At 41.3% G+C, this 9,154-nt stretch overlaps 1 pseudogene; it reads right to left on the bottom strand.

Moving 5' to 3' along the window:
- Nucleotides 1–4,992, bottom strand: part of LOC142378124 (putative methyltransferase NSUN7) — a 32,135-nt pseudogene extending 27,143 nt beyond the window's left edge.
- Between the last annotated feature and the right edge of the window lie 4,162 nt (nucleotides 4,993–9,154).

A 9,154-nucleotide genomic window follows, 5' to 3' on the forward strand; every position in this document is an offset into this window, starting at 1 on the left:
AGAAAGCCTGGCTCGCAGTCTCCACTCTAATTTATCCCAAAGGTGTTCTATCGGGTTGAGGTCAGGACTCTGTACAGGCCAGTCAAGTTCTTCCACACCAAACTCGCTCATCCATGTCTTTATGGACCTTGCTTTGTGCACTGGTGCCCAGTCATGTTGGAACAGGAGGGGTCCAGGAACTTTGTTTCCATAAAGTTGGGAGCATGAAATTGTCCGAAATCTTTTGGTATGCTGAAGCATTCAGAGTTCCTTTCACTGGAACTAAGGGGCCAAGCCCAGCTTCTGCAAAACAACCCCACACCATAATCCCCCCTCCACCAAACTTTACTCTTGGCACAATGCAGTCAGACAAGTACCGTTCCCCTGGCAACCGTCAAACCCAGACTCCTCCATCAGATTGCCAGATGGAGAAACGTGATTCGTCATTCCAGAGAATGTGCCTCCACTGCTCTAGTGTCCAGTGGCGGCGTGCTTTACACCACTGCATCCGACGCTTTGCATTGCACTTGGTGATGTATGGCTTGGATGCAGCTGCTCGGCCATGGAAACCCATTCCATGAAGCTCTCTATGCACTGTTCTTGAGCTAATCTGAATGCCACATGAAGTTTGGAGGTCTGTAGTGACTGACTCTGCAGAAAGTTGGCGACCTCTGCGCACTATGCGCCTCAGCTTTAGTTGACCCCGCTCTGTCATTTTACGTGGCCTCCCACTTCATGGCTGAGTTACTGTCATTCCCAATTGCTTCCACTTTGTTATAATACCACTGACAGTTGACATGGGCTTCCTATCACGGCACCACGCTAGAATTCACTGAGCTCCTGAGAGCGACCCATTCTTTCACAAATGTTTGTAGACGCAGTCTGCATGCCCAGGTGCTTGGATTTATACACCTGTGGCCATGAAAGGGATTGGAACACCTGAATTTAATTATTGGGATGGGTGAGTGAATACTTTTGGCAATATAGTGTACGTTTGAAATAACCAATGAAATGATCTTGTCTTTTATTTGATTTTCGTTCATTGCAGCATTAGAGATGTTGATAACTATTTCTCTGCCTTTTTCCATGGAACTCAACATGGTGTTGCTTTCTGAAGGAGCTCAGGGATGGATAGATTGAAGCAAAAGACACAGATGTGATAAAGGCCCCCTATTTATCAACACACCTAGACTACAAGCGTCCCAAACCGTGAAGGTACGGGTTGGGAAGTGCAAATTATTTCTTTCTTTTTTTAAAATTTGAAACAGATGAATGGATAAACAGAGGTAAAAAAAAAAAAAGAAAAAGAAAGAAAGAAAATATCAAGAAGCAAAACTGTGAAGGTGGAATGTAAATATTTCTCTCTCATCAATGTAGAAAATTTAGTGGGTTGTGCAATAAGCAAAAGATAGACTATGTATAATAATTTTGCTTGTTTGTAACAATTTTGATTTCAGGTCCTCAGCAGTTCCCCAGAAGTCACTTTGGAGACACGTTTTTCAAACTGGTGAGCCAAAAGAATGAGTGAAAAGACACAAAAATCCACACTAAAGCTGAAATAAGGGGGTGGGTGTGTGTGTCTGCTGAAGCATATGTATGTTGCCCTAAATATGTGTGTTGAATAATAATTAGATCTGAGGTAGTTTTATAGCCTCACTTGCAGACCAACAATGTCACAGCCTATTCCCGGAGTTTTAATAAATTTGGGTTTTACAGACACATACTCTATATACACACAACCGCAGCTACACACAAGCTGAATGTGTCAATGTATGTGTCATTGCATTCTGTTTTATAGTGTAATTCACGGTCTCCAAATTGGAGAGTGCGCCTTCTACTCTATATTATGCATCACTTGTCGACTATAACCAGCCAGACTTTGGAAAGATCGGAATACAAATGGTCTTTTAACTGCAGCCTTGCCTGTTTCACCATAGACAGAGGGAACAAAAATGCTTTATTTGAAGACAGAGAACTCTCACACAGTGTCAAAGTCGGTGAGTATTTAATTAGATTTCAGTCTGTAACACTCTAAAGCCAAAACAGATGGGACTCACAATGTGCTGAGATGTGTGGAAGCAACTATCAGTAATGATGTTCTCAAGTAAATCTTGATCTAGAAGAAAAAAAATCAAGCATTAGCTCAGTTTCCCAAAAGAACAGAGATCAGAAAGGGTTAACTCATTATGAACATTCCATTTTGCCATGCATGTTGTAGTATCTAGCCATAGCTTAAGTTGTATTTTACGATATGAGAATATGCCTATTTGATCAATCAAAAAGTGTATTATTCAAGATAACCCACATATTTTTCCCCCTTGTCTTTAAATTAACCAGAGAAACACAGTATTGCATCTACTGCAGCAGATGTTTCTGTGAGCAGCATTTTTAGGCATTTTTGGACATTTGGTAGTCGAAAACAAAATGGTAATATATGATAATAAAGCTGGTAAGCAAAAAAGTCAGCAAACAGGTACCAAGCAGATATATATAAACATTAGCATTCAGATAGTCTAGTGTTTATCCACCTAAAGCAAGCCTAAACTCAGCCTGCTTCTAACAGCTAACACAGAGACGAGGAGGGTGATTTACGCACTTCTCCCAAGAAGACGTCTTTTTTTCCAGTTCAACATTGAGACTGGTGTTTTTCACTTCCTCTTTCCTGTCTTTTTTTTTTCCTTCCTTCACCCCACTACTTCACTTCTTCATTTCCTCATGAAGATTAGGCTTTTAAAGTACGTGTTTAAGGTTAGGAGACATCATGGTTAGGTGTTCACATACTTTGCTAACTATTTCCACCTTGTTGTGACTGTGTGTCCCGCGGCTGACATGTTAGGCCCCACTCGGGTTCATATATGAGTTTCTGTTGTCAACAGTCTTCTCGTTGACTTTGAGTGGGGTGACGTCTTGTGTAGCTGAAGCTTAGGGGCCAGCTATTCAAAACCAATATTTAGTTGTGTGGCTGTCACTGCAATTCCAAGTGTCAAGGCGGTCCATGATGGAGTGTACGAGTGAATCCTGTCTTTGTAACTCGGTACCCTACATACTCCAAAAATGACACATAAAGCATCGGAAACTGACCTATTTGGCGCCTGACCAGTCAGTATGTGACGAGTCCGGAGTTGGAGGGCGTTATTTAATAAATTCTTGGTTAGGTTTTGGGAAACATCATGGTGTTAACACTTGAACATAGAGCACAACATAACACGGAAGCAAGATTATTTTCTTGGGTTGCTAAGTGACAAGCCCTGACCCCCTAAATAACAGTAAACATGTCGGAGACAGCTAGGAAATTTTTCAAATTAAAACATTTGGCTGAAAGTCGAGTTGGGTGACGTGTTCGTTAGTTTTTTGATGTATTGCTGTGGGATGGAGCTGAATTGTGTGTGGGATTGGCATCACGGCACTTTTCTGTTATACATTGTCATTGGACAAATTAAAAATCACTGAATGTGCAGCTGGGATTTTTTTTTAAAGCAAAATTATAGTCTTCCCTTGCATGTGAGGTAAAAAAAAAAAAAAAAGATAAACCTGCATACTGGTTCATAAAGGGTATTTATGTGTGTGTCTATTGTATCTCTTATCACCTTCCATACAGACTTCTTCTGCAACTCCTGCCCAAGCAATGTGCAGTCACATGGAGAAGTGAAATGTATGACTACATACTATTTTATCTACAGTCTGCAGTTGAAGGTAAGAATATATTTAAGTTGAAGGATGCTGCTGCTCCACTGCCATTCATTTCAGAGATAAGGCTTCCTTACGAGAGGCGGTTAAGGGCCAATAAAGAGAGTAAATCAAATGAATTTCTCCCTGACTTTAGCCATCAGCTCGCTCCATACTGTCAGGGTGTGTCTTTCAGCTGGAAACATAGACTAAACTTGGATGCTAATATTATTTTAAATTGTTCACTTCGGGAGGTATAATCTTACATTTGAGCGTGTTGAAGGCGAGTTGATAGGCCTGTTCCTGTGAGGCTTTGTGTCCACGCTCAGGCAGTGGCGGGTCTGTCTTTTTTTCATAATGAAGAAGTTGACGTGTGACTGGCTTCTCTGACCGAAGCTGCTGGAAAATGGCTGCTGCCTGTAGGTAGACCTGGTCAGACAGAGGAGGGACTGAGGAAGAGGAGAGCCAGAAAGAACAGAGGGGATAGGAGGTGGAAGTTTGAGGGAATGTGTGAGAGAGACCTGGGAAGCATCTGGTGAACGTGGAAATGAAATCAGGGAGGAACGTGTTTAAGTTAGAAAGCATTCCTTGTTGAAAGGAAAGTGTTTGCTTCCACTCCATTTTTTACAAAATAGTTAAAGATAGATAATGGTCAACGAGGAAGTTCTAGATAAAACTGAAGCAGATAACTGATATTATTAACCACGCATGTGTTTTCACTTCTTTCTTATGCCAAATTATCTAATGAGTAACAAAGATGCACACTTAAAAGACTGAAGGTCCAACTTTTGGATAAAGTTTCAGTTTGCTTTGTTGTATCTTTCTGCTTCATCTGAAGCTCACAGCTCAGCTGACTGACTGCAACCCGAGGCCACACACACGTGTGTGTACCGTGGAGACTCGTCTTTCCTTTTACAATAACAGCACTTACCTATTTTCAGCCTTTAACTGCTACTGTAACACTCTATGACTGATTAAAGTACAAATATACATATTTTGCAGCTAAATGATGAATTTAAGCTACGGTGAAGTTTTGCATTGTACTTTGAAGGCGACTGATCCCAGTTTTCTTTTTTTCTTTTGTTTTTAATGTGATTGAATTCAGATTCCAGATTAAATTGCACCTGGGTAAGGAGAAGATGGATGAAGTAGAGGAAGTAGAGTCGAGACGGGCTGCCTGTTATTATGAGGGCCCCGATCTTGATGAGAGATGAACTCCTTCTTCATCACAGAGCTCGTGTTCGCATCCATGCCGGAGCCTGCTGTACAGTAAGACAGGGAGAACAGAGCGCCTGTGTGAGTGTGTGTTTCCGTTGCTCACGTTACACAAGCAAGCGCGAAACGGTGCCAAAGTTAGAGCAGCAAAATCAAACACACATTAAGAAGTTCCGCGAGCAGTTTTCACTCTTTCGCTCGACTCTTTAAGGCTTCCTTTTTCTCGATGCACAAACACTGTGTGCTTGCAGGACTGAGCCCAACTCTGGAAATGTAAATAAGAAGCACAGAATCAGTCATGGTTGACATGTGATCTACCCTCTTTCTGTGAATGTGAGACAGTGCGGCTGTACGTTCATCATGTGCGTAATTGGGCTTCTCGCGGTGCAATTAGGCAACTGTTCAGAAACATCCGCATGAATAAATGATGGCCTGCTCTCCGACCCTGGACAAAGGTCCACCTCTAACTGATCTGCCTCAACTCATCAGTGTGCAGGCAGTTGAGTTTCCATCACTTCACAGGGTAGTCACCTTTACTTACATTCATTTGCTTGCAGACTTACCCCAACTTTAAACCAGGTCTACACTCACATCACACAATTTCTGTCCCTAAAACAAAAGTAGCGCTCACACATACGCATGATGGAATTGTTCAGTGACATCTCCTAACTTGATCTTTGGGAACGCATTCCTCTAATTAAACAGAGCTTGCAGAGAGAAACAGACACAGAGTTTAATCGGCTTTTACCGCATTCATCAGTGTTGAAGCACAAAGTTGGAATTGATCAGAATGCAGCAAGCCCAATAAGGCCATGTCAGTGCAAACGGAATAAATGAATGAATATCAAACAGCAGTGATTTAAGGAGCGTCAAGCAGTTTCCGAGGCTCTGCAGACAAAAACTCTTAAGTCCACTTAAGAGGAGCAGCTCTGGAAGAAAAGGCTACAGCGGCTTAGTGTAATCTGCATAGAGCATGATGAGCTGTTTAAAATTGCATAGCAGGTCTTACCGTTGTCATTCAGAGCTCTCCTCCTAACAACACTCATCTTCACAAAGAAATGCAGCCTGGGCAAGAATCCAGAATCTTTGTAGAAGCCACCAGTCGCTGTTTTTCTGCTCTTTTTTTTCTTTTTGCACTGGCTGTCATCCAGCGTATCGACAAACTGGAGCACTTCCTACCTCCCATCACCTCTCTGTCATGCATGACTTAGTTCAGGAGTGTGACGGCCCGTCCTGAGTTTGAGCCGCCATGGCAACAATATGATAATGAAGGAGTCCGGACGACTCTGCAACAGATATACAGCGCAGATAACTGGAGAAAAAAAAAGGATCAGCTTCTCTTATGAGACTGATCACTGAAAATCTTTGTTAGGTGTGGATCCATGTGCCGCAAGAGGAGCATCAAACTGATCTCAGGGTCTGGGGAAATTAAGTGAAACATGATACTATGAGTGCACAGCATAAAACACAATTTATTGGAGTGGCAGCATGTTACAGATTATAAGTCACATAGAGTGAACGGAAACTTTGCCACAGAACAACATCCACAATTGAATTAAAGGAATAAAAAAATGTAAAGAATAAATAGATGAATGAGAAAACACAGTTCAGTCTTTCATTCCTTCAGTCGAATTTGAAGCATTCTGGCAAATAGTGCATAGTTATTCTTTCATCCTTTTGAGCAGTCACATGCAAAAGTAAATCATCCATCGTCAAACTTGGTCACATGCGTATGCCATGGATATCTGATTGTGTGTGATGTCTATGGAATAAGAGCTGTGTTGGTGAATTACAGGCAAGGTGACAATGGACACCTGGAAGGTAAAGACACAGCAGGCATTCTGGTTTTAGTAGACTAGATGATCAAAGCAGAGGGTTATTTATTTATTGATTGATTCGTTCATTCATTTGCAACAAAAAACACAAGATGTGATTTTGGTGGAAATTACCGGCAAGACAAAGAAGAACAAAGGAATGTCCAAAAAGAAGATGAAGACTTGTAGTGTTATGTACTGTTTGGACAGTCTTTTTTTTTTCACTGAAGTAAGTAACAAGGAGACAGCGAGACAAATGGTTCCTTACCTAGAACCCTCTTGCTGTGAAGCGACAGCGCTGACCACTCACCACTGTGGAGATAGATGTAAAAATACAAGCGGTGGCCTGTGGTTAGTGAATTCCTTCACAGTATATATTTGATAGAGCAGCAATGTAGCACAAAGATAAAGAGTTTCTATCATATGCACAATCTGGGATTTCAGCATATCTCAAACTCATTTCTCGACAGCCTATGACTGCTGTGTGAAGCACAGGTTTTTCATGCTTCTATTGAAAAATGAGCACATGTATAGGATGGATTTATTGCTGACAGGTAGGTTTTTGAATACCAGCTCACATAATGAGCTTACAGGGGGCAGGCCCCCTCTTCGTTTTTTCGCCCAAGTTCACTATAAGCGAGATGTTGAGTCAACTGAAGAAATTTCAAAACCAGGCATAAAAAATGTTTTAAGAGTAAGCTTTGAGAGATCTTTTTCCCCACACAGAGACTCTGTTAACTTCGTTCCACAACCGAATTCCTGCACTTTCTGTGTGTGTGTGTGTGTGTGTGTGTGTGTTTTTTACACCTGTTCTTAACCTTTAAATGTATTTTTTTCTCATTAAACAGCACATGTTTCACACTAAGAATAGCTTTTAGTACTTTGTTGGTCACCTTCCAGTTTTCAGAAAAGATTTACTGTCAGATGTGAAAAATTCTCTTGTATTTGCATCCCGCCAACAGAGGGAGACATTTTTCTGTCTTGTATTAAAGAGAGACCGTGCAGCTGTACTCCTGCAGGGAGTGAACTGTTTCAAATCCATTTTCTGGCCGCTTGATAATGAGAATAAACAAGACAGACTGACATTACTTCTTCTCTACTTCTAGAAGCAGCGATAAACCCAGTGTGAATGCTCTCATATGAAAGAGTTTTGTAGAACGCAGGTGCTTGAAGAACTAGAACTTACCCGAAAGATCAGGTAGGGGTTTATTAGTGTGTGGAAAAAAACACAGTGAGTTTTTTGGGGCCAAATGAGCCTCACTTCTCTGCGGGGGAGAGTACAGCTGGAGAGATTATCCCATCCAACACGCGTCATCAATGTCGCCTCACAACAGGGCTCCAATTGCTCTGAATGTTTTGGGTTTGTGTGTGTGTTTGTGTGTGTACTCAATTCAATAATCAGCCCTGTTGGAGATGGCGGCCTGTGCGGCCATAAGCCGACCTGGAATTTTCTCAATAAAGGTTTAATCTTTAACGGGAAGCAGCGCAGTGCCAGGGAGAGGTTCTCTGTTGTTTTTCCTTACTGACTTAATAAACTTACCTGCATGATCACCTCAGTGAACCTCTCGCACCAAATGCTTTTCAGTCACAGTATTTGTACTCCTCTCAGGGGTTTGTGTGATGTGTAGCTCGATGACCGTTTTGCTCTCTGTGGCTTTAGCTCGTGAGCTTTGTTGCTGAAACTGAAGACATGAAGATCGATGTGGCTTATTTGTGTGGATATTAACTACTGAGCAATAACTAGCCAATGGTTGGCTTAGCAGAGCACACAGACTGGAAACTGAAGGAATATGATGAAGTTCAGAAAAATCTTTCTGTCAAGTTTTAAAGTTTTCCAAAAGGCCAATTTCACAAAATGGTAACAGAGACTAGAAGTAAGAAAAACTGTATTTCCTCTTCTCCTCTTAAAGCCTTTTAAAAACGGTTTAATCCACAGAGAAACTATTGAATAATAAGTCTAATTGTTGTACATTACACACCTGACTGCTTTTAGGCATCAGTTGCCACTGTCTTGACTACAAGTTAAACTAGTGTTATCACCACAAAAATAACTTTTCCCTTCTTCTGGTCGTGGTTGCTCTTTTGTGAAATGCTTTCATATCTTGTAAAGTATAAACAGCTCTTAAGGAATATAAGAAACATAACAGAGCAGTCACGTTTTGACCTTAACTTGGGAAGAGAGGTAGGGGGATTCTCAGTCACATCGTATTTGCTTTTCTCTCACAGTTTTTATGCAAACACTTCAGAAATAAAGTCCGACTGAGTGATTGATTAAGATTGCATGTCAACTCTTAGTCAATGTCAGCGTATTTCAAGAAGGTTGCTGCGCTCTGAAAATAAAAACCTGTTTTTTATAACCGCAATGATAAAACTGACAAAACCGTCATCCAGATTTGTTAAAGAAATCTTCAATGCAGTGATTTCTGCATACGTTTAGGTGTACAGTGAGTCACAAGCGCTGCTACCTTTGATGAAGCAGA

The sequence above is a fragment of the Odontesthes bonariensis genome, chromosome 4 (genome assembly GCF_027942865.1).
Source record: "Odontesthes bonariensis isolate fOdoBon6 chromosome 4, fOdoBon6.hap1, whole genome shotgun sequence".
In the NCBI taxonomy this organism is placed as follows: Eukaryota; Metazoa; Chordata; class Actinopteri; order Atheriniformes; family Atherinopsidae; genus Odontesthes; species Odontesthes bonariensis.